A 25761-nucleotide genomic window follows, 5' to 3' on the forward strand; every position below is an offset into this window, starting at 1 on the left:
TTAGTAATTTATCAACTAAAGTTAAAATAAAGAACTTTCATTTACTTTGAGTTCTAAAGCTTAAACCAAAGCAATTTTAGTTGGAGAAAGCTGAGGAGCTAACAAAAACCCATAAAGATTCTGAAGGGAGCACCTTACCTATCTCAGAGCTCCTCAAGTTGGCAACCATGAGTCTTTAGCATGGCTTCTAATTTCTCTTCAAAATCGAGGGTTTCCATTCTTTTTGATATGGATACGCCACTAAGTACTTTTTAGCCATGACTGGGAAACACTTTTAGTTCAAAATATAATTTAAAAAATTAGTGGTAAGAAGAAACGATATTTTTTTTTTAGATGGAGTCTGTATCTGTCATCCAGGCTGGAATGCAGTGATGTGATCTCAGCTCACTGCAACCTCCACATCCTGGGTTCAAGCCATCCTCCTGCCTTAGCCTCCCAAGTAGCTGCACCACCACGCCCTGCTAATTTTTGAGTAGAGATGGCGTTTTACCACAATGGCCAGGCTGGTCTCGAATTCCTGACCTCAGGTGATCCACGTGCCTCAGTCTCCCAAAGTGCTGAGATTACAGGAGTAGGCCACTGCGCCCAGCCAAAATAAGATATCTTTGAGGTTAGAGAGCAATAAATAAGAGAAGAAATAATAAACCCAAAGAGGAGATAAGAAGGATTATCTCAGGTACAATTACCTAAGATTCAAGACAGAATAAAAGTGAGCAAATGCTGGGGAGTCAAGGGAATCCCCCAAGACAGTGAGAAAAAGAGGAAGATGATGCCATGACTGAGTTTCTACACAGGCCATCAGGGTGCACCATCGGTCAGAACAACTCCCTGGCACCAGGGTACAGGGAGCCCTACCTAACTGGACTTCCAGGTGTATAGCCTGCTCCCAAATTGGGAACACATACTAAACTATAAGCCATTAGAAATGCTTTTACAGCCAGATTAACAGAGAAAAAAAATACATCGAAAACAAACACACACACCCATCTGTCCCTATATTTGTGTATCCAAATCAGAAATGGCAATGATAGGTAGTGTGTCATTTGGATTCCAGAAGTAGGGAGGGCCAGAGAAATCAGAAGACATTTCATCACTTAGCTGGGAATGATGGCACGCACCTGTAGTCCCAGCTACTAGGGAGGCTAAGGGACGAGAATCACCTGAACCCAGGAGGCACAGGTTGTAGTGAGCTGAGATTGCACCACTGCACTCCACCTTGGGTGACAGAGCAAGATTCCATCTCAAAAAAAAAAAAAGAAAGAAAGAAAGAAAAATAAATTTCATCACTGAGTCTGCTGCTTTTGAAACTCAGCCAGCCTCAGGAGAGTCAATGGCAGCAACACACAGTGGGACAGTGGACTTCAGACATGGGGATGGGGAAGAATTACGCTAATGGGGATTTCAGGGAGGGCAGAGAGGAACCTGGAACAATGACAATGTGATAAATGCCTCAGGAATAGGCATTTTATGCATATGTTAAAGCTTGGTTCTCACACCTTTAAGAAATTAGAATAAACATGGCATGTGTATCACAGGCATCTGAATAAGGAAGTCAATGACTGGCCCAGTATCACACTTAGCCGGAACAAGTATCCTTCTGGCTTGTTAATCCAGTTTCTTTCCATTCGCTATGTTTATAAATAATTAAATTTGTGAAGAGAAAAAAGGAAGAAAGCATTGCTTTAAGGTACATTTAACAAAAAGGTCTAGTGGGCGTGGTGGCTCACACCTGTAATCCAGCACTTTTGGAGGCTGAGGTAGGAGGATTGCTTGAGGCCAGAAGTTCCAGACCAACCTGAACAACAGATGTGGACCCTATCTCTTATAAAAAAAAACTGAAAAGTCAGCTGGGTGTAGTGGTGTGTGCCTATAGTCCTAGCTACTCTGGAGGACAGCTTGAACCCAGGAATCGGAGGCTGCGATAGCGCCACCCTAGCCTTGGCATGTTCTTCAGATTCAGACCTGCTGGCAGACAAAAATCTTTCAATGACATCTCTTGACCTACATTACCTTATAAATCACGGACACTATCAGCTGTTCCAATGACCTGCATGGAGGTTGGCAAGATCCTTTGCCCCAAGCATCAGTGCACAGCGATGCCTCCAGCAGCCACTAGTGAAGCCAATGAGCAGAACATAGGGAAGAAACTCAGCTCCTCCATCTGGCAGCATATGGCCAGCCAGACCTAGTGCTCTATCTCGCAAAGCTAGCTATAAAGATGAGATGAATAAATGCAACAAATAAACCCTGAAAAGCAAAGTAATAATGGCCATACAAAAGACAGGTGATATGGGTTAGAGTAGCAGCAGGAGGCAATAAAGAGTCAGGGACAGATTCAAGAAATTTTCTGGAGTCGGAATGTATAGAACTTGCTGATAGATTGCACATGCAGAGCATGAAAAAAAGCAAAGATGGCTCCTGGGTTTTTGGCTTGAGCAACAGGGTGGAAGGCAGTGCCATTTACAGTCAGCCCTCTGTACCCACAGGTTCCATATCCGTGGATCAAAAATATTTAGGAAAAAAGCCAGGCGCCATGGCTCACTTCTGTAATCCCAGCATTTTGGGAGGCCAAAGCAGGCAGATCACTTGAGTTCAGGAGTTCGACACTAGCCTGGCCAACATGGTGAAACCCTATCTCTACTAAAAATACACAATTAGCTGAGCGTGGTGGCGCGTGCCTGTATTCCCAGCTACACGGGAGACTAAGGCATGAAAATCGCTTAAACCTGGGAGGTGGAGGTTGCAGTGAGCCGAGATCCCACCACTGCACTACAGCTTGGACAAGACAGTGAAACTCCATCTCAAAAAATATGCATATATATGGGCAAGACAGCAAAACTCCAGCTTGTTGTATCTGTACTGAACATGTTTTTTCTTTTCTTCTTTATTCTCTAAATAATACACAGTATAAACAACAATTACATAGCATTTACATTGTATTAAGTATATAAGTATACAAGAGATTAAAGTATGGGGGAGGATGTGTCCAGGTTATATGCAAATACAGTGTCATATATAAGGAACGTTGAGTATCCATGGATTTTGGTATCTTCATTAGTCTGTTTTCACACTGCTATAAAGATACTACACGAGACTTGGTAATTTATAAAGGGTTTTAATTGACTCACAGCTCCACAAGGTAGAGAGGCCTCAGGAAACTTACAATCATGGCAAAGGCGAAGGGGAAGCAAGCATGGACTTTCTCACATGGTGTCAGGAGAGGTGTGTGAGAGCACAGGAAAAACTACCATTTATAAAACCATCAGATCTTGTGAGAATTCACTCACTATCACAAGAACAACATGGGAGAAACCAGTCCCATAATCCAATCACTTCCCACCAGGTTCCTCCCTTAACATCTGGGGATTACAATTCAAGATGAGATTTGAGTGCGGACACAAAGCTAACCTATATCAGTATCCCTTGCAGAGGGCTGCTCATGGAACCAATGCCCCACAGATACTGAGGGATAAATGTATTTAGATGAATAAAGACTGGGAGAGGAACAGATTTCTTTTTTTAGTGAGAAAGGGATAAAATAAAGAGATCTGTTTTTGGCAATGCTAAGTTTGAGATATCTATTAGATATTCAGGTGGGGCTATCCAGTAGACAGTGAGTACACAAATTTAGAGATCAGAGAAAAGAACAAACTGGAGATGTCAATTTTAGACACACATAAACCTAATTAGAAGAAAATATAGGATAATTTCTTTTTTTTTTTTTAATAGAGATGGAGTCTCGCTATGTTGCCCAGGCTGGTCTCGAACTCCTGGCCTCAAGCAATCCTTCCATCTTGGCCTCCCAAAGTGCTAGGATTACAGGCATGAGCCACCACGCCTGGCCTGGAAAAGATTTCTTAAGTAAGACATCAAAAAGCACAAATCTTTATAAACAGAAAAACCAAAGGAAATGTCTAAATTAAAACAAAGGATTTCTGCTGAACAGACAACCATGAACAAAGTTAGCAGGTAGATGAGGGACAGAAGAAGATATCTGCAACACTTATAACTGCCTTACGATCAATAGCTAGAATATAAGAAACTGTACTGGAAAAATGGAAAAATGATATGACTAGGTCATTCATGAAAGGAAAATCCAAAGACTACTCAGTATATACAGAAATCTATGCATACTCATTAGTAATCAGAGAAATGTGAGTTAAAACAAGATATTAATAACATGTGAAACCTGCCAAATTCACAAAAATTTTAAAGTCAAACACTAAGGACTGCACTTAGTAGTGGAAATACAAATTAAGCAATCATGCATTACTTAGTGAAATTAAATATGATTATACTCTCTGACCCAACAATTGTACTGGTTGGTATTTAGCCAGAGAAACTTATACAAGTTTATAAGAAGACATATATGAGAATTTTCTTACTAATTTATTCAGTTTTATTTTATTTTTGAGACAGTCTCACTCTATTGCCCAGGCTGGAGTGCAGTGGTGGCACAATCAAGGCTCACTGCAGCTCAACCTCCTGGGCTCCAGAGATTCTCCCACCTCAGTCACTCAAGTAGCTAGTAGCTGGGACTACAGGCACATGCCACCATGCCCAGCTAAGTTTTTACTTTCTGGTACAGACGGGGTTTTTGTCACATTGCCCAGGTTGGTCTTAAACTCCCAGGCTCAAGTGATCCTTCTGCCTCAGCCTCCCAAAGTACAGGGGTTACAGGTGTGAGCCACCACACTGGCAGAGCATTGTTTGTGGTACAGGGAGAACAAACGAGGTAACGAGGTGTCCGTCACTAGGGGAACAGATAAATAAAATGCAGTAGATAAAGCAAGAAAAATAGAATGCAGTGGCTAAAAGCATCATATAAACACAACAGAACTTAAAAACATAGTTTTAAATGAAGAAAGAATCAGAATGAGAATTATCATGTAATACTTTTTAAATAAATTTATTTTTAAAACACCATATAAGGATACATATATATCCAAGGATACATATTATACCCATCAGATAAGATGCTAATGGGAGTAGGATGGGAATGGGAGAAGAGACACAAAATGACAATAACAGAAAACATAAAAACACCAGGGACCCTTGCAATGTCAATATAATGGTATTGTAAAAATAACAAATTTTTATTTGAAAGAAAAAGTTACAAATTTATAGGGACAGAAGGAAGTTTCCTTACTTTTCAACTCTCCTTTCCAAACTGCCTGGCATTTGATTCATTTGACCTACTAGGTAAGGAAAGAAGCTAGTGGGGAGGGAGGGAGGGAGGAGGCCAACATGTATAAATGTGGCCTACTATATTGTATCTTGCACCACTTTGACCATGGTATTTGTAGTACTGCTGAAATTATACATATACACAGCTATCTTTTCACCCTGAAAGTTATATCCTTTAGGGCAGGACTGTATCATATTCATCCTCATGAACCCAAAACCCAACCCAGTGGATGGTCCAAATAATACATTCAATAAATGCTGACTGGCTGACTGGTTGGTTGGTTGGTTGGTTGGTAGACTGGGTGGAAAAATAAATTAAAATTAGAATCCAACTGAATTGTTTTCACCTCAGGTGTACCCGTAGGTCTTGACTATTATAATGCAGCCAATTGAATGTTTAAAAAATTATCATCATAAATGGGTAGATGTCCTCCTAACATCATTTATTGTAGCATAAAAATGCACATCCTTTTGGATGACAGACACATGGACAAATATCACAAAATTCAAGTTGACTCTATAGCTACAAGGAGAAATTAGAGATACTACTGCAAAATCAGAAGTATGAATGATAAAGTTAACTTGAGGTGGAGGGAAAAATTAAAGATGCAGCACAAGCTGGGTAATCCCTATTGCCTGGCAGTGCTGGGTGCCTCACACCTCTGAAACTACTGATTCCACACTACGTGCATAATACATAAAAACCCTTCTTACTGGCCAAGCTCAGTGGCTGACACCATTATCCCAACACTTTGGGAGGCTGAGGAGGATAGATTGCTTGAGCCCTTGAGTTCAAGACCAGCCTGGGCAACACAGTTAGGCCCCATCTCTATTTTAAAAATAATAATACTACTTTAAAAAAAAATCTTATTACCTTTGTTTTTTTTTTTTGGAGATGGAGTCTTGCTCTGTCACCCAGCCTGGAGTGCAGTGGCATGATCTCAGTTCACTGTAACCTCCACCTCCTGGGTTTCAAGTGATTCTCCTGCCTCAACTTCCCAAGTAGCTGGGACTACAGGCACATGCCACCACACCCGGCTAATTTTTGTATTTTTGGTAGAGATGGGATTTCACCATGTTGGTCAGGCTGGTTTCAAACTCCTGACCTCAGGTGATCTGCCTGCCTTGGCCTCCCAAAGTGCTGGGATTATAGGTGTGAGCCACCAGACCTGGCCCCTTCTTATTAATTTTAATCAATTTTTAAACTGACATTATTACAGTATAATTTAATTACAATAAAATACATACATTTAAAAGTTTGATGAGTACCCATGAAACCACCATCACTGTCAAGACACAGATCATTCCCATCAACCCAAAAGATCCCTTGTACCCCTCTGCAGCCACGGTGCCCCTTTACCTTGGCTCCAGGCAACCACTACTCCACCTTTTGTCAAGATATCTCACTCACTTATTTTTTTTTTCTTTTGAGATAAGTCCCACTCTGTTGCCCATGCTGGATTGCAATGATGCAATCTTGACTCCCAGCAACCTCTGCCTCCCAAGTTCAAGTGATTCTCCTGCCTCAGCCTCTATAGGCGTGCATACTAAGCCTGGCTAATTTTTGTATTTTTAGTAGAGACGGGGTTTCCCCATGTTGGCCAGGCTGATCTCAAACTCCTAAGAGGACAGAACTCCTCAAACACAGAGAAGCAGTTTTCTTACACCTCTTCAGCATCTCCCATGAGTGCCCTGCACACAGACAACAAGTGGTGAGTGAGGAGGACCAGGTGGTTCTCTACTGAGGGGAGGCTCAGGTGATCCACATGCCTCAGCTTCCCAAAGTGCTGGGACTACAGGCATGAGCTGCCATGTCCAGCCCTCATTCACTTGTTACATTTTTTAAAAATTAACTCTATATTTGGAAATTTTTCAAACATATGCACATTAGAACAGTAGAATGAGGCTAGTTTATCTAACACCCAGCTTCAACAGTGTTTAATGCATAACCAATCCTGTGTCAGCGATTATCCCACCTACTCCCTTGCCTGGGTTATTCTGAAGCATATCACAGACAGCATTTCTTTTCATATGTAACTATTTAATGTATATGTCCCTTTAAAGGATATTCTCTTAAAATGTATCCACAATTTTCACACTTAACAGCAAATTTTTAAAATTTAATTATTTATTGTCAATATTCAATATAAAATAAATTTCTTGTCTTTTTTATTTTGTTTTATAAAATAAATTTCTTAATGCCATAAATACTGTCAAATAATCAGTGTCCACATTTCCCAGACTGCCTGACATTTTCTTCATTTTGTCTGAATCAATTATATATGACTATTGGTTCATTCATCTTTTCAATCTCTTTTTATCTATAGGGGCTTTTTTCTCACCTTTCCCCTTATGATTTATTTGTTGAAAAAACTGGTCTGTTTATACTATAATGCTGTTTGGAATTTGCGGATTCTATTCCCAAAAAGCCATTTACAATGTTTCTCTACCCCTTGTATTTCCTATAAATACGTAGTAAGATCTAGACGTTTTATGTAACTCGGGATGTACTTCAGCAGCAAGGCTGCTTTATAGGTAGTAGCGCATACACATACATACCCGGAGATACATATAATGTCCCATATTCCTTTTTCTGTCTCACTTTTTGAAAAATGCCACCTTTTTCCTCAACTAACTAAAAATAAAAGCACTTACTGTATAATATTAGGATCATTTAATCTAGAAAAGTGTCACAGGATATCAACCCCCATTTTTGGACTATGGTGTTCCTACAAAGAGACAAGCAGTCCTTGAGTCACTGTCTGAAATACATCACAGTTCTGCCCACCATCCTATGCCTGTCACTTACTTTAAGTTATACACTGAATGTACCCTGATGCACTCAACTTTTTGTGCATGTTCTAGTCCCCAATTACACAGAGAAGCCTTCTTACTACACCTCTTCAACATTACCCATAAGCATCTTGCACACAGACAGCACATGTTGAGTGAGGAGGACCAGGCGGTTCTCTGCTCTCTACTGAGGGAAGGCCCTTGATGCAGTTGGGCCCATGGGTTCTTCTCCACTCTCCTCCACAGCCAGGATCCTTCCCACTTTCCCAACCGGAAAACAGAGGCACAGAGAAGAAACAGGAACAGTGAAGCAGGGGAAGGTTGCACTGAGAATTCAAAATTCACTGGGGGTTCAGAAAACCTGTTGACTTAAGTGTAATTCTACTTTAATAACTCCTCCTTCCCTTCGGGGAGACATGTGAGTCTAAACACTGAGTCTTTGAGAGAAGGGACTATAGACATTGTGTAGATAGGAACCAGAAGGCCTGGTCAAGTGATCTTCCTGTTCTCCTTGTCAGGACAAGTCCCTGCTTGAGAGCTAAATAATTACTAAGAGAACAAGAATCAGTTAAAGAGAAAGAATCCGTGATAGGCTTGGGATGGGAAAGAAAAGAAAGTCATTTGCATCCTAAGCTCACTGCAGGCCTGTAAAGAGGAGGCATGCAGGGAAGTTAGAGTCATCCACAGAGAAGGCATCCTCTTCTTCCCACTTTGATGAAACGCTCCTCCACCTGCAGCGGTGTTGTACTAATAGCAGCGACAAGACCCTTGCTGCCAGTCACCTCCCACTCTTCTCTCTGCTTGGCTGGCTCTTTACCACCTCCAGAAATCAAAGCTAGAATACGATACTTATTATGCTAATAATCATTCCCTGGTAAACATAAGTTCCAGAAGCACAAGCCTCTGCTTACAGACAGCATAACTGCCAATGCAAAAGGACACCACTTCTCCCTCATCTCCGCCCCCACCCAGGACAAGTGGAGATTAAATTAAGAATTCTCAAAATTCCCAATGGTGTCAAAAGCATTTAAAGTTGCTGGGTCAAAGATTCATTTTTGCAGCAGACAACCACAAAGGATTTCAGTGTTACATACAGTGGAAATGATTGCAAGAAATTCTAAATATGGACAGACCAGTAATTTAAATTCTTTTTCTAATGGCTAACACTTTTTTTTTCCAGTTCAATAACTGATTCTAACTCAGGCTCTGATTAAGGAAAACAAGACCCAGTTTTCTGGTTCCACTGGGATTTACTCGTTTAGGGATTACCTGCCAGTTGTGAACCTGGTTGTGACTAACACAAGCGTGTTTCAGAACAAAGAAACACCCTGATTACTGGAAGTCAAGGGCAAAGTAAAGCCCCAAACAAGGAACTCTGACTTTCTGTCTGGTGTGTTCTCCAGCAGGCCACTGCCTCTGTCTCTAACCAGAGATTACTGTATACAACTATGAAACCACTGGTGATAAAAATCAGAAAACAGAGCACGAGAGCAAAATCCCACTAGTAATGTCGAATACTAACACATAAAGTGGACTACTGAAGCAAATGCCTGAAAAATAAGTATGAAAGTTGCCCAGATTTTTTTTGAGGCAGAGTCTTGCTCTGTAACTCAGGCTGCAGTGCAGTGGTATAAACTCAGCTCATTTGCAACCTTTGCTCCTTGGGTTCAAGCAATTCTCCTGCCTCAGCCTCCCGAGTACCTAGGATTACAGGCATGCAACACCATGCATGACTAATTTTTGTATTTTTAGTAGAGATGAGGTTTCACCATGTTGGCCAGGCTAGTCTCAAACTCCTGACCTCAACTGATCTGCCCGCCCTGGCCTCCCAAAGTGCTGCGATTACAGGCATGAGCCACCATGCCGGGCCTGCCTAGATAGTTTAAACAGGACTAATTATCTTCAGTTACTTGAATACCTAATGTATCCCAGTTTTCTACTTTGTTTTACCTACAAAGGCATAGTTAGACACTGGTTAGAGTAACACTAGAAGCAAAAGACACCCATGGTAACTCTGTTTGAATTTGTGAGTAATGTATATTTTCATACACTTTGAATTATGTAACGTGACTTCGCTGTCTGACCCTGGAAAATCACTCTGCATCCAGAGCATCTTCAAAATAGAGATGAAATAAAATTACTTCTAAGATCCTTTTGGCTTATTTGGTTTATATTTTGTTTACTATGGGATCAAATCCCATTAAACATCAAGCTAGTGGCTCAAAATATTTCAAATACTAGAACTTCATTGCAGCAAATCATGCTAAAAATAGAAATTTAATTGCAATAAGATTTGATGTATGCATTAATTACATGATACAGTATTTTAATATTTTATTTCCATAGGTTTTTGGGGAACAGGTGATGCTTGGTTACATCAACAAGGTCTTTAGTGGTGATTTCTGAGATTTTGGTGTACCTATCACCCGAGTAGTATATACTGTACCCAAATTGTAGTCTTTTTTTTTTTTTTTTAAGAAAGAAAGAAAGAAAGAAGGAAGGAAGGAAGGAAGGAAGGAAAGAGAGAGAGAAGAAACATAAAACTACATATTCAAGGACAGACAAGTTCTTGGGTAGTGATTTTATTTTATTTATTTATTTATTTATTTATTTTTTTGAAAGAAAGAAAAAGAATAAAGAAGAGGAAGAAAAAGGAAGAGAAAGAGAGAGAGAGAATGGGAGTATTGCTTTCTTGCCCAGGCTAGAATGCAGTTTAGTAATGGGTATTGAAAACCTCTTTTATACCAATAATTATACTTGATGTAAACAGGAAGGAATAAGGGAAGAAAATAACAAACGAGCAGCCAACCAATATTTCATTTAAACCTATGAAATGCTATGCGATTACTGAGGAGTGATTTACTTCCAATTATGTAGTCACTTATGGAATAGGTGTGAGGTGGTAATGTATGTTTTATGTATTTGAAGTGGAGAGTTCTATAAATGTTTATTAAGTTTACTTGTTCCAGGTCTGAGTTCAAGTCCTGGATGTCCTTGTTAATTTTCTGTCTCGTTGATCTATAAAATCGTTAGCTCTTCTTGTTACATTGATCCTTTTGCCATTATGTAATGTCCTTCTTTGCCTCTTTTGCTCTTTGTTGCTTTAAAGTCTACTTTATCAGAGGCGAGAATTGCATCTCCTGCTTTTTATTTGTTAATTTTTACTCTCTGATTGGTTGATAAATCTTCCTCCTTCTCTTTGTTTTGAGTCTTTGTGTATCGTTGCATGTGAGATGGGTCTGGATGCAGCATAGCAATGGGTTTTGGCTTTTTATCCGATTAGAATATATATAACTTTAATACTAGCATTTGATGCTAGCTGGCTGTTTTGCCCATTAGTTAGTGTAAATTTTTCGTTGTGTTAATGTTCTTTTCTTTTTGATATATTTTTGGAAAGGTTGATATTGGTTGTTCCTTTATATGTATAGTGCTTCTTTCAGAAGCTCTTGTAAAGCAGGCCTGGTGGTGGTGAACTCTCTAAGTACTTGTTTGTTCGCAAAAGATTTAATTTTTCCTTCGATTATAAAGCTTAGTTTGGCTGGATAGGAAATTCTGGGTTGAAAGTTCTTTTCTTTAAGGATGTTAAATATTGGTCCCCACTCTTTTCTGGCTTGTAGGGTTTCTGCTGAGAGATCTACTGTAAGTCTGATAGGTTTCCCTTTATGGGTAACCTGACCTTTCTCTCTGGCTGCCCTTAGTATTTTCTCCTTCATTTCAACCCTAATAAATCTGGCAATTATGTGCCTTGGGGTTGGTCTTCTTGAAGAATATCTTTGTGGTGTTCTCTGTATTAACTGGAGTTGAATATTACCCTGCCTTGCCAGGTTGGGAAAATTTTCCTGAATGATATCCTGAAGAGTATTTTCCAACTTGGATTCATTCTCTTCATCACATTCAGGTACACCTATCAAACGTAAATTAGGTCTTTTCACATAGTCCCATATTTCCTGGAGACTTTGCTCATTCCTTTTCATCCTTTTTTCTCCAATCTTGTCTTCTCGTTTCATTTCACTGAGCTGGTTCTCGACTTCTGATGTCCTTTCTTCTACTTGATCAATTCGACTGTTTAAACTTGTGCATGCTTCGCGAAGTTCTCGTGTTGTGTTTTTCAGCTCCATCAATTCACTTATATTCCTCTCTTAATTGTCCATTCTCGTTAACATTTCGTCAAACCTTTTTTCAAGGTTCTTAGTTTCTTTGCATTGGGTTAGAACAAGTTCTTTTAATTCACAGAAGTTTCTTATCACCCACGTTTTGAAGCCTGCTTCTTTTATTGGAACACACTTGTAATCTATTAAGCCTTGTTCCGTTACTGATGAGGAATTGCGATCCCCTGTAGAGGGAGAGGCATTCTGATTTTGAGTATTCTCTGCCTTTTTACACTGATTTCTTCCCTTCGTTATATATTTATCCGTCTGTTGTCTTTGTAATTACCGACTTTCTAACTAGGTCTCTGAGCAGACGTCCAACTTGTTGATTCCCAGCGCCGAAATCTGAGCAGTCCACTGCGCCAGCCAAAATAGCGGTGTTAAGATTGATGGTGCTTTTCTGCCCGGGAATCTCCGGACTCTGCACCAAAAACTGGCGCGCTAAGGCACCAGCAAAACCGCCGCGCCGGCCACAAGAGTCGCCCTGGCGACACGTGGGGCTCCTCTGCTGGGAATCTCCTGGTCCGTGAGCCACAAATATTCGTCTGAAAGTGTGGCGTCCTCTCGTTCTCTGCGCTTTCACTGGGAACCAGGAGCCCGAGCTGCTAGTGATCAGCCATCTTGGATCTCTCTTCCCCGAAATTGTAGTCTTTTATCCCTCACCCACCTCCCATCCCTTCCCCTGTCAATGAGGAGTAATATTTTGAAAGGAATCTTTTCTTCTGAGCAGGTCTCAAGAGTGGGCTTAGAATATTCAGTAAATCATGCTCTAAACAGACGTGCTGTCATCCAGGCTTTTTTATTGCATTTATAGAGCACAGGTAGAGTAGATTGAGCATAATTTTTAAGGGCTCTAGGATTCTTAGAACGGTCAATGAGCACTGGCTTCAACTTAAAGTCACCAGATGCACTCACCACTAACAAGAGAGTCAGCCTGTCGTTTGAAGTTTTGAAGCCAGACACTGACTTCTCCTCTCTACCTATAAAAGTCCTAGATGGGACCTTTTTCCAATAGAACACTGTTTCATCTCCATTGAAAATCTGTTGTTTAGTGTAGCCACCTTCATTCCATCATCTAGCTACCACAGCTAGATCTTCTGGATAACTTGCTACAGCTTCTGCATCAGCACTTGCTACTTCACCTTGCATTTTTATGTTGCTTTTTTCCTTAAAACTCAGGAACCAACCTCTGCTAGCTTCAAACTTTGAAAAGCATTTTTCAAAGTTTTTTCTCTTCAAACACTGCAGCCTTCTCAGCCTTCATAAAATTGAAGAGAGTCAGGATCTTGCACTGAATAAAGCTTTGGCTTAAGAGAATGTCGTGGCTAGTTTGATCTTCTATTCAGATCACTCAAACTTTCTCCACATCGGCAATAAGGCTGTTTTGCTTTCTTAGCATTCCGGCATTCACTGGAGTAGCACTTTTAATTTCCTTCAGGAACTTCTCTTTTACATTCACAACTTGGTTAACTGCTGCAAGAGGCCTGGCTTTTGGCTTGTCTTGGCTTTCAATCTTCCTTCCTTACTAAGCTTAATCATTCCTAGCTTTTGATTTAAAGCGAGACACATGTAACTCTTCCTTTCACTTGAACATTTAAAAGCCATTATAGGGTTATTAATTGGTCCAATTTCAATATTATATCTCATGAAGTAGGGGAGACCTGAGGAGAGGAAGAAACATGTGGGAACGGCTGGTTGGTGGAGGAATCAGAGCACACGCCAACATTATCAATTAAGTTTACCGTCTCATATGGATACGGTTCATGGCACCCCAAGCAATCACAATAGCAGCATCAAAGATCACTGATCACTGTAACCAATATGATAATAAAAAAATTTGAAATACTGTATGAATTACCAAATTATGACACAGAGATACAAAGCGAGCACATGCTGTTGGAAAAGTGGTGCCGACAGACTTACTTGATGTAGGGTTGCCACAAATCTTCAATCTGTAAAAAATGCAGCATCTGTGAAGCACAATAAAGTAAAGCATAATAAAATGAGGAGGTAGGGCCTGCACACAGTGGGAAGCAGAGAGAGGTGTGCATGGGCCCTATGGAAGCACAGGGCTGGGGCGAGGGGGACTTCATGAAGACGTCCCCTGAACTGGGCTCTGAAGGATAAGTTAGGAGAATAAAAGTAAGGAGTTCCAGCAGACAGAGCTGGAAAATAAAAAAAGCATTCACAGACATAGTTTTCACAGTTATAGTAGATTAAATACCTATTAGTACCAAGAGGTTTTTTTTTTTGGACAGAGTCTCCCTCTATTGCCCAGGCTGGAGTGCAATGGCACGATCTTGGCTCATTGCAACCTCCAACTCCCAGGTTCAAGCAATTCTCCTGCCTCAGCCTCCTGAGTAGCTGGGATTACAGGCACGTGCCACCACGCCTGGCTAATTTTTGTATTTTTAGTAGAGATGGGGTTTCACCATGTTAGTAAGGTTGGTCTCGAACTCCTGACCTTGTAATTTGCCCACTTCAGCCTCCCAAAGTGCTGGGATTACAGGCATGAGCCACAGCACCCAGACCAGTGCCAAGAGTTTTAAGAACATGATCTCATTCCATTCTTATGAGGTCATTCTTAGGGCCACATTTTCAGATGAGCTAACAAAGGCACACAGCATTTAGATAAGCTGCTCAAGGTCTTCTGGGCAGAAAGCGACAGAACCAGGATTCACGCCCAGGTCACTCCTTCCACCATACAGCAATGTCTCTACTGAGCTGAAAGGTGTCTAGAGATGTTCTAGTGTACTCACCAAACAATCCCACCATTTAGAGACCTGCAGAGAGGTTACAGGACAGTTCTGATGTCCTTCAGCTAACAGCATACCAGGAGTGGATCCCCTATTTCCTATTCTCCAGGAAAGCATGTTCTGTAATCATTCTGACTCATACCAGATACCCTCTTTTTGAGAGAGATTAAAATATTCCCCTAATTCAATTCAAAACGGACATAACAAGAATGAGGCAAATGCCCGTGCCTGTGCACTGAGATGTGCCTGAATTATGCTCTGGTAGGAGATAGGAAAAGAGATGTCTCAAATATATCCTGCATACTACTTGCAACCAGCTAACAGAAGATAACAGGATTTCATGCATTCCTTCTGACTATCATCATTTTTTCGGCCTCCTGCCTCTCAGTAGGGCAGTTAAAGCATTAAAACTGGAGTCAGCAAGCTTTCTCTGTAAACGGCCTAAATATTTCAGGCCTTGCAGTCCATAAGGTCTCTGATGCAACTGTTCAATTCTACCACTGTAGGGAGAATAGCCACAGAGCATACACAAACGAATGAGCATGGCTGTGTTCCAATGAGGTTTATAGACAGAAATTTGAATTTCATATAATTTTCACATGTCACAAATATTATTATTATTCTGATGTTTTTCAGCTGTAGTACTTAGAAAGGTATGTATGTCTTATGGGCTACACAAAAACAGGTGGTGGGCCCCAGAGTCTGGTGATCCTGCATTAAACCAAAAAAGTATTAACACTACCGGTCAGAAGAGAGCAGAGGACAAGCAGGGAGCAGGGGGCCTCTCCGTCATCCATTCTGGTGCCACTGGTTCAGGAAGCCTTCTTGGACTATCCCCAACTCCCACTCAGCTTAGGCCTCCCACTTCTATGTTGAGCCTCCCTGACACTTGAGCCTGCCTCTATCTTAGCACTTACCATACATAATATGTTGTAGTTGATTATTCAATTATCTGTATCTCCCCAATCAGGGAAGCAAGCAACGTTTTTGTTTTTTAGTCTCTGTATTCCTAGTTGACACAGATGCTCTAAAAAAATATCTGGGAAGGGAAAGAAGGAAATAATGAGAAAATAAGCTCAGAATATATATATATATATATATATATTTTTTTTTTTTTTCCGTAGAGATGGGGTTTCACCATGTTGGCCCAAGCCCAGGCTGGTCTCAAACTCCTGAGCTCAGGTGATTGGCCCACCTCAGCCTCCCAAAGTGCTGGGATTACAGGTGTGAGCTACTGTGCCTGGCCTGAAAATATCCTTTTTATTTTTATTTTTTCAGAGACAAGGACTCACTCTATCATTCAGGCAGGAATACAATGGTACAGTCATGGCTCACTGCAGCCTTGACTTTCCAGGCTCAAGTGATCTTCCCACCTCAGCCTCCCAAGGAGCTGGGACTACCAGCGCACACAACCTCACCTGGCTGAATTTTCATTTTTGCAGAGACAAGGTCTCCTTATTTTGCTCAGGCTGGTCTTGAACTCCTGGGTTCAAGCAATCCTACCACCTCAGACTCCCAAAGTACTGTGATTGTAGGCGAGAGCCACAGCACCCAGCCCCTGGCTGGAAATTCTTTAAACAGACACTAGGTAGAAGCTCAAGGTCTTGATTGTGGCTCAGTGACATACACATAAAACAGGTTAAATCAGTGGTTCACCTGTGTCTAGCATCTGTTAACAATCTATGCTGTTTATGTTCCATAAGTATGCACCAACCCCTTAGTCTATTCTCTTTACTTCTACCTCCTTCAAAGCCAGGCATCTGATTACTTGTTTAGGCTAACACAGATGAGAATAATCCAAACTTAAGTTTAAAATGACCCCACATGTGCCAAAAAAGCTTCAGTGTACCCTGGGGTTCTGCAGAACACAAATGGAAAAAACATCCTACAAACACTAGTCTCAACACTGAATGACAGCTTCAAATGATTTAAAGCCACAATTACCAGACATAATAGGGAGGTATGTGGAAAGTCTACTGCATCATTATCACATAAAGCATCAAAGAGGAAACAACATCTTTTAATCACACGTTGCGGGCTGGTCTTCTAACTTTAATGCAGGGTCCTTAACCTTTCCTTTTCTTTTCTTTTTTTTTTTTTGAGATAAAGTTTCCTTCTTGTTGCACAGGTTGGAGTATGATCTCTGCTCCCTGCAACCTGCCCCTCCGGGATTCAAGCAATTCTCCTGTCTCAGCCTCCCAAGTCTCAGGGATTACAGGCCACCTGCCACCATGCCTGACTAATTTTTATATTTTTAGTAGAGACAGGATTTTACCATGTTGGCCAGGCTGGCTTCAAACTCCTGACCTCAGGTGATCCACTCGCCTCGGCCTCCCTAAGTGCTGAGATTACAGGTGTGAGCCACCGCACCCAGCCTCCTTAACCTTTTCAATGCCAGGATCCCTTTGGCGGTCTGGAGAAGTCAGAAGACCCCTTCTCAGAGCAATGCTTTTAATGCAAAAAATAATACATATAGTTTTCAAAAAGAAACAATTTATAATAATAATTAAGCCACAGTACTACTCCTGACACTTCCTGTCTTCTTCCCCTGTTTATTTTTTTTTTCTGCCCAGCATTTGTCCCTACAGAATATACTATATAATGCCCTTTATTTGTGTTATCTTATTTAGTATATGTCTCCCCAACTAGAATCTAGGTTTTTTTTTTTTCCAAGATGGAGTCTCACTCTGTCACCAAGGCTAGAGTGCAGTGGTGCAATCTCAGCTCACTATAACCTCTGCCTTCCAGGCTCAAGTGATCCTCTCACCTCAGTCTTATGAATAGCTGGGACCACAGACACTCACCCCCATGCTAATATTTTGTATTTTTGGTAGAGATGGGATTTCACCAAATTATTGCCCAGGCTGGTCCCGAACTTCTGAGCTCAAGTAATCTTCCTGCCTCAACCTCCCAAAGTGCTGAGATTACAGGCATGAGCCACTGTGCCCAGCTAGAATCTAAGTTCTATGAAGGCAGAGATGTTCATCTATTTTGTTCACCACTCTATTTCCAAAAACCTAGAAAATGCCTGATATAGAATAGGTGCTCAATAAGTATTTGTGGTATTATTAAATGAACTTTATGTTTCATAAGAGCTGTTTTCTAACATTAATCAAAGGCAGTTCTTCTAGGTTCTGACAATCTTAGGAAAGATAATATGCAATCCTTCATAATTACAAATAACTTTTGGTGGGCACTGGAACCCTTTTGTAGACAGTCTCATTGACCCACAGTAGACCTAATACCTAATGACCAAGGGCAAAGCAGCAACATGAGATGAGCAGTCACATGCTTTCAGGTCAGTGAACAAAATCCATTGACACAGGCCCCTGCTTATTCGCTCTGCCCTTTGCCCCTGGAGCTTTAGTGGCGTTGCCTTAGAGGACAGTCTCTCCCTCACTGAAGATACCTGACTTCACATTAACAACAGGAAGGTTTCACTGGACCTAAGCAGACTCATTCAAAACAAATAGCTACACATTCCTCTGCAACAAGGTTCTAGGATTTCCAACTTCTTGCCAAGGCAATTCTTAAATAGAGGAAATGGTTTTCTTTTCAAATTCATCTTAATTACAATACATTAAAAGGTTAACAAGAATCTAAACCCTCGGATATGGCAGCTGCCTATATTATTTGTCTAAGAGGAAGAAAGCTTAAAGTCAAGAATACTGAAACCGCCAGAGAACATAATAATCTCTATCAACAGCAATGCCTTTGTGCTCTAAGCATACTTGTAACAAATTGGAAAGGAAAACCAGAAACCAAAAAAAGAAAGGGGAGGAGGGAAGGTGAGGTTAATACCAAGGTCAGTCAATACGAAAGAAAACAGGGTCTCAGGCTGTTTCATAACTAAGCACGAAAGCAAAACCTAACAGGAAGGCAATTTTGGTCTTTCTTGGGTAGCTAAGACAAATGTCAGCCTGCTCTCCAGTCTCACTATTTGCTGAAAAGCAGAGCTGAAGAAATGTATTTATTTCATGTGGGTTTTTGAAAGATTCAAATCCGTCTACTTGAAATATAACTAATTCTGCTTAAACATCAAACTTTTCCATATTTGTGCATCTTCATATACAGGGCAAGGAGATGTGAAGAGAGATTTCTTGTTTGTTTTAAATATTTTGAGTGCTAATAAACCATCAACAGCTGGTCACCAGTAGTGGCTGGTAGAAAGTTCCACAGAAATTTGTGTATTAGCAGGATTTCAAATTGAAAAAGGGAGATAGAAAAAACATTTTTGACAAATGCTTGGCTCCAGCTCAACAGGAAAATATTAACCTAAAGCACCCATTATAACCAACTGCTGATTTCATGTTACAACCAAAGGTCACTGTTCTAGTTGTTGTTGAGATGGGGTCTCACTCTGTTACCCAGGCTGGAGTGCAATGGCACAATCACAGCCCACTGCAGCCTTGACCTCCCAGGCTCAAGCAATCTTCCCACCACAGCCTCCCAAGTAGCTGGAGCCACAGCCATGAGCCATCATGCCCAGCTAATTTTTGTATTTTTTTGGAGAGATGAGGTCTCCCTATGTTGCCCAAGCTGGTCTCTAACTCCTGGGTGCAAGGGATCCTCCCACCTCAGCCTACTAAACTGCTGGGATTACAGGTGTGAGTCACCAAGCCTGGCCCAGGGTTCTAGTTCTAATCCTTAGAGATGTATGCTTCTTTTGAACTAATGAGGTATAAAAACCGTAAGAAAATTATATAACCACTTACAGTACTTTTGCTTTATAATCACACCTAAAGAGAAAGCCCTGGAGACACAATGCTAATGAAGCCCACAGTCACAGAGAACTTAACTCACTTTCAACTCTTTCTTCTGAAATAAGGTTTTCAGTGTCTTTTTTTTTTTTTTTTTTTTTTTTTGAGACAGAGTCTCGTTCTGTTGCCAGGTGCCAGGTGCCAGGCTGGAGTGCAGCGGCGCGATCTCGGCTCACTGCAACCTCCGCCTCCCGGGTTCAAGCAATTCTCCTGCCTCAGCCTCCCCAGTAGCTGGGACTACAGGTGCGTGCCACCACACCCAGCTAATTTTTGTATTTTTAGTAGAGATGGGGGTTTCACCATGTTGGCCAGGATGGTCTCGATCTCCTGACCTCGTGATCTGCCTGCCTCAGCCTCCCAAAGTGCTGGCAGTGTAATTCTAACATTACAGTATCAGTGAGGTACTTCCCACTCTAATAAGCTTTTTTAAAAGGTAGAATTATATAACTAAGAAATGAAAGACCCTAAAAACACAAAATATTTGCATTTTCTAAATTTATTTTTTGACTGTTAGAGAGAAAATTAGAAATAAATGTCCATTTAGTGGGATTAGTTAAATAAAATGTGTTTTCTCCATTCTGTGGCAAACTAAGCAGCCATTAAAAAGTATGAGATAGACCTGCAAGTACAAAAACAGAAATATCCCCAAGATAAATTCTTACAAGCTGAACAACTCATAGTGATTCTGCTTACGTAAACAACGTCTGTGTATCTGTACACACATCCTATGTCAATGCTTAGGAAAAGGTCTGGAAGAATGTGTGCTGGATTCTTTTTTTTTTTTTTGAGACGGAGTTTCGCTCTTGTTACCCAGGCTGGAGTGCAATGGCGCGATCTCGGCTCACCGCAACCTCCGCCTCCTGGGTTCAGGCAATTCTCCTACCTCAGCCTCCTGAGTAGCTGGGATTACAGGCACGCGCCACCATGCCCAGCTAATTTTTTGTATTTTTAGTAGAGACGGGGTTTCACCGTGTTGACCAGGATGGTCTCGATCTCTTGACCTCGTGATCCGCCCGCCTCGGCCTCCCAAAGTTCTGGGATTACAGGCGTGACCCACCACGGCTGGCCCTGGATTCTTAATAGTATTTTTGTCTGGGGAGGTGGAGAGATGCAAGAGAGCTTCAGTGGCACTTTCACATCATACCCTATGTGTTGCTTAAGTACTTTATGAGGCTGTGATCATATACTGCTTGTAAAATAAAGTATTAATAAAGGAATAAAGGACTGGTTGATTCTGTGAACTAAAGGGAGGAAAAATAAGACATGAAAATTAGGCTTGATACTAAATAAAGTGTATTAATGTCAGAGCAAGAGTTTGATCATGAGATGGTCAACTGTTTACCACATCTCAACACAGCTTTCAGTTCAGCTACTGTATTAACAGGAACAGGAGGGATCCTAAACATAAAGAATACGATTTCTGAAGAGGAAGTCTGATCAAAGTTCACAAGTCATCATACCTAAAGGAACTGAGAGTTTAAAATATACACTTCTCATGTCTTCCTGTCAAACTACATGTGGTGCAAAAAAAATTTTTTGAGATCGAGTTTCACTCTTGTTGCCCAGGCTGGAGTGCAATGGCACGATCTCAGCTTACCGCAATCTCCACCTTCCAGGTTCAAGGGATTCTCCTGCCTCCGCCTCCCAAGTAGCTAGTACTACAGGCGCGAGTCACTACGCACTGCTAATTTTGTATTTTCAGTAGAGATGAGGTTTCTCCATGTTGGTCAGGCTGGTCTCAAACTCCCGACCTCAGGTGATCTGCCCACCTCAGCCTCCCAAAGTGCTGGGATTACAGGTGTGAGCCACTGTGCCAGGCCACATTTTTATTTGCTTGCTTGTTATGTTGTAAAAGTGTCGTATTTCTGTTGGAGGTACTTAGTCTTTGATGCTGAAACCCAACTTGACTTGATGGTAAGTAAGTTTCAATAGCAAATCTGAAGATAACCAATAACCCTGCAATTAGAAAGATATTTTTGCCGGCTGGGCATGGTGACTTACGCCTGTAATCCCAGAGCTTTCGGAGGCCGAAGTGGGCAGATCACGTCAGGAGTTCGAGACCAGCCTGGCCAGTATGGTGAAACCCAGTCTACTAAAAATACAAAAGTTAGCCGGGCATGGTGGTGAGCGCCTGTAATCTCAGCTACTCAGGAGGCTGAGGCAGGAGAATTGCTTGAACCCAGGAGTCAGAGGTTGTAGTAAGCCAAGATAACCACTGCACTCCAGCCTAGGTGACAGAGCAAGACTCCATCTCAAAAAAAAAAAAAAGATGTTTGGCCAACTAGTGACTGAGGACAAGAGACCCAAAGGATGTTGGAACTGATTCAGAAACAGGAATGCAAGTATGTCTAGGATGAGTCAGCAGGTAGCTTGAAGACCTTGAAATTAAAAGGAAAGTCGCCAGGCACAGTGGCTCACTCCCGTAATCCCAGCACTTTGGGAGGCTGAGGCAGCGGGATCACAAGGTCAGGGGTTCAAGACCAGCCTGGCCAACATGTTGAAATGCTGTCTCTACTAAAAATACAAAAATTACCCAGGTGTGGTGGCACGTGCCTGTAATCCCAGCTACTTGGGAGGTGGAGGTTGCAGTGAGCCTAGAGTGTGCCACTGCACTCCAGCCTTGGCTACAGAGCAAGACTCCATCTCAAAAAAAAGGGAAAAAAAAAGTAATCTGCCTGAGAAGTGGGTAGGTAAACAAAAGAAATCCAAAGTACATTTAAATGTCCGACACCAGTTCAACTTTGAGAAATTGTTTATATACAATAAAGTGGACAGATTTAATTGTACATTTTGTTACGTTCTGATAAATTTATACCTGTGTAATCACCACCATATTTAAAACACAGAACATTTCCATAACCCTAAAAGCTTTGTGTTCTATCCCAGTCTATCCTCTCCCATCCTGGGCTCTGGTTAGCCACTTTTCTCTTCCTACAGATAAATGTCTTTTCTAAAATTGCATAAAAATGGAATCCTAAGTATGTGCTCTTCTGTGTACCGGCTTCCTTTCATGCAGCATAATACTTTCAAGATTCATCCACATTGCACCATGTATCAGTACTCATTCCTTTTATGGCCAAATCATAGCCACAGCTTTTTCATTCATGTGTTGATGGGCATTTGGGTTCTTTCCAGCTTTTGTTATTATGAACAAATCTGCTATGAATAAGCAAGGCACCAGAGGCTTTTGATAACTTTCATTTCCTCATTCAGCATTGCCCATGTACTCTCAGTTCACCACAACTCGACCCCTGGCACTGGCCCATGCACAATGGGAAAAGCAGTCACTTATTCAACAAATATATATGAAGCGTCTACTGGATGTCATGAACTGTTCGGAAACTGAGAACTCAGTCACAAAGAGACAGATATAATCCCTCTCCCGTAAAACACATGAACAAAATCATGTCAGATAAGGTATGTTATAGAAAAAAAAGTTTAAAGTAAAATATTAAGAAAGTGATTAAAGGCATGTGACTAACTGGGAAGTCAGCAAAGGCCTATCCAAGCTGAGTGAGACCTGAATGACACCAAGGGGACAGCCATATAACTTTGTGAGATCCAAGCATTCCAAAGAACTGCAAGCGTAAAGGTCCTAAGGAGACTGAGTCTCTCCTATCCAAGCAGCAGAAGGCAGGCCATGTGGCAGGCATGCAGCGAACCAGGCAAAGCGGGGAAGAGACAGGCTGGAGAGCCAGCAGAGGCCAAGCCTAACAGGATCTTGTAGGCCAGGAGAAGTCTGGGTTTTATTGGAGGGTATTAAGCAGGTGAGTGCAACAATCAGATCTGCATTTCAAAGAGACCACTCTTCTCTACACAGCCTTCTCCAGCTGTGTAGAGAAGAACTGCATAGGCAGTGAAACAGATCAGTCTGGTGGCTACTGTGTGATGCAGGTATGACAGGGCAGTGTGGACAACAGGAGAGCAAGGGAAACATGAGGGATGGGGAGGGTTCAGAATCAACAGCTCCTGCTGATGGACTAGATGAGGCAGGCTCACGTCTGTAATGCCAGCACTTTGGGACGCCAAGGTGGGCGGATCACTTGAGGTCAGGAGTTCTAGACCAGCCTGGTCAACATGGCGAAACCCTGTCTCTACTAAAATACAAAAATTAGCCGGGCATGGTGGCATACACATGTAGTCCCAGGTACTCAGGAGACTGAGGTGGGAGGATCACTTGAACCCAAGAGGCAGGGGTTGTAGTGAGCCGAGATCACATCACTGTACTCCAGCCTGGGCAACCAGAGTGAGACCCTGTCACAAAAAATAAAAATAAAAAAAAGAAACTACAGAAAAGAGAAGGATCATAAAGAGTATCTATCAGGCTTTGAGGTTTTTGTGGAGTATGCTATGAAGACAAGACATGCCATTAACATCAAGAGGCACTTAGCTAGGCGCAGTGGCAGGCACCTGTGGTCCCAGCTACTGAAGAAGCTGGGGCGGGAGTATCCCTTGAACCCAGGAGGGCAAGGCTGCAGTGAGCTATAACCGTACCTGTGAAAGCTGCTATACTCCAGCCTGGGTGACATAGTAAGAATCTGTTTATGTATTTAAAAAAATAAAATTTTTTTTTAAATCAGGAGGCATTTGGTAAGAGTGTTGGTAGTTTATCAAAGGGTCATGAAGCAGTAAGGCACATAATGAGTACTTTTTAATTATTTCAATTCCATGAATCATCAATGAAAATAAGGTAAGATATAGCTACTCCTTCAATCTCAATGCTTTGAGAGAAATCAATTATACTCTCATAAACATATCTGAGAACAGGCACCAGATCCGTTTAAAGTAAATGGCAACCAAGCCAAACTGAATTTAATGTTATGTGTATCCCGTTGAGGGAAAAAGAAATGTTGGCATACTACGTAATGAATTCTCTGGAGCTGTAACTTATCAAATCATTTGTCCTGTTTATATCTTAAGAACTTCACAAAATGCTGCATCAGTAGTTGTAATTTCATAAACAGAGTATTAATGCTGGCTGACAACCTCCCTTATCACTTATTAATGGCAAACAGTAGGCTCTAACAGAACAGCTTTCACTTAACACCAGGAATTGCCTTTGTAGAAAGCTAGGAGATGAAGAGAGAGAACTCAAGGTTCAACTCAAACTAAGAAATCAGAAAAAAATCAAAATCGATTTTCACTTCATAATCAACAGTAAACAGAAAAGTCATTGGCTGTTGAAACAACACAGCAGAACATTTGGAAGATAAAGACTGGGGAGAGAGGCTGGAGTAACTGTAGCAGAAGAACTAAAGCCAAGTGAAGACGAAGAAAAAGGGCTTAGGTTAGACTGTGAAGGAACTACCTTCTTGTTAACTATAAAAGTGGGTGATGATGATAATGACGGTAACGTGACTCATATACTGTTGTGTGCACACATTTCTTGACAGACCTGAAAGAACATATGTGACCTTCTCTTTTTCTTTTCTTTTTTGTTAAAATAGAGATGGGGTCTATGTTGCCTATGCTGGTCTCGAACTCTTTGGCTTTAGTGATCCACCTCAACCCACCAAACTGCTGGGATCACATGCGTGAGTCAGCACACCTGGCCATATGCGACCTTCTCAATGAAACTTTTCCTGACATATCCATCCATCACCAGGTACTCAACACCCTTCTCTGAAATTGGCTCTGTCTCCTCTACTGGTAAAGGGTACAGGCTATCCCCCGGCAGAAAACTTGGCACATAGTTTTGTCTTCAATAAGTGCTAGTTTAAAAAGTGAATTAAGGCCATAGTATCTGTGTCAGATATTGTACCTGAAGCATAAGGTTATTTGTTCCAGTCAAAGAGGTAACACTTGTTATGGACTGAATTGTAGCATCCTAAAATTCTTAGTTTTGTTTTGTTTTTAGAGACAGGGTCTTGCTGCTCTGTCATCTAGGCTAGAGTACAGTGACACAAATATAGCTCATTGCAGCCTTGAATTTTTGGGCTCAAGCAATCCTCCTGCCTCAGCCCCCAGTAACTAGGACTACAGACACATCACCACATCCAGCTAATTATTTCTTTCTTTTCTTTTTTTCTTCTTTTCTTTCTTTTTCTCTTTCACTCTTCCTTCTTTTCTTGCTCTTTTCTTTCTTTCTGTCTTCTCTTTCTTTTTGAAAAAAGGCCT

At 41.4% G+C, this 25761-nt stretch overlaps 1 protein-coding gene and 1 long non-coding RNA gene across 2 annotated transcripts in view; one reads left to right on the forward strand and one right to left on the reverse strand.

Moving 5' to 3' along the window:
* PACS1 (phosphofurin acidic cluster sorting protein 1) overlaps positions 1-25761 on the reverse strand; it is a 173828-nt gene that overhangs the window by 113042 nt on the left and 35025 nt on the right. The window lies entirely within an intron of this gene.
* Positions 1-25761, forward strand: part of LOC135270060 (uncharacterized) — a 28842-nt gene that overhangs the window by 2160 nt on the left and 921 nt on the right. The window contains exon 2 of the long non-coding RNA XR_010338281.1: positions 25092-25249. This is a non-coding gene — a long non-coding RNA (uncharacterized LOC135270060). The remainder of the gene's footprint in view (positions 1-25091; positions 25250-25761) is intronic.

This window comes from Aotus nancymaae, unplaced genomic scaffold, assembly GCF_030222135.1.
Source record: "Aotus nancymaae isolate 86718 unplaced genomic scaffold, 86718_ANA_hifiasm-v0.15.2.pri h1tg000059l, whole genome shotgun sequence".
NCBI lineage: Eukaryota > Metazoa > Chordata > Mammalia > Primates > Aotidae > Aotus > Aotus nancymaae.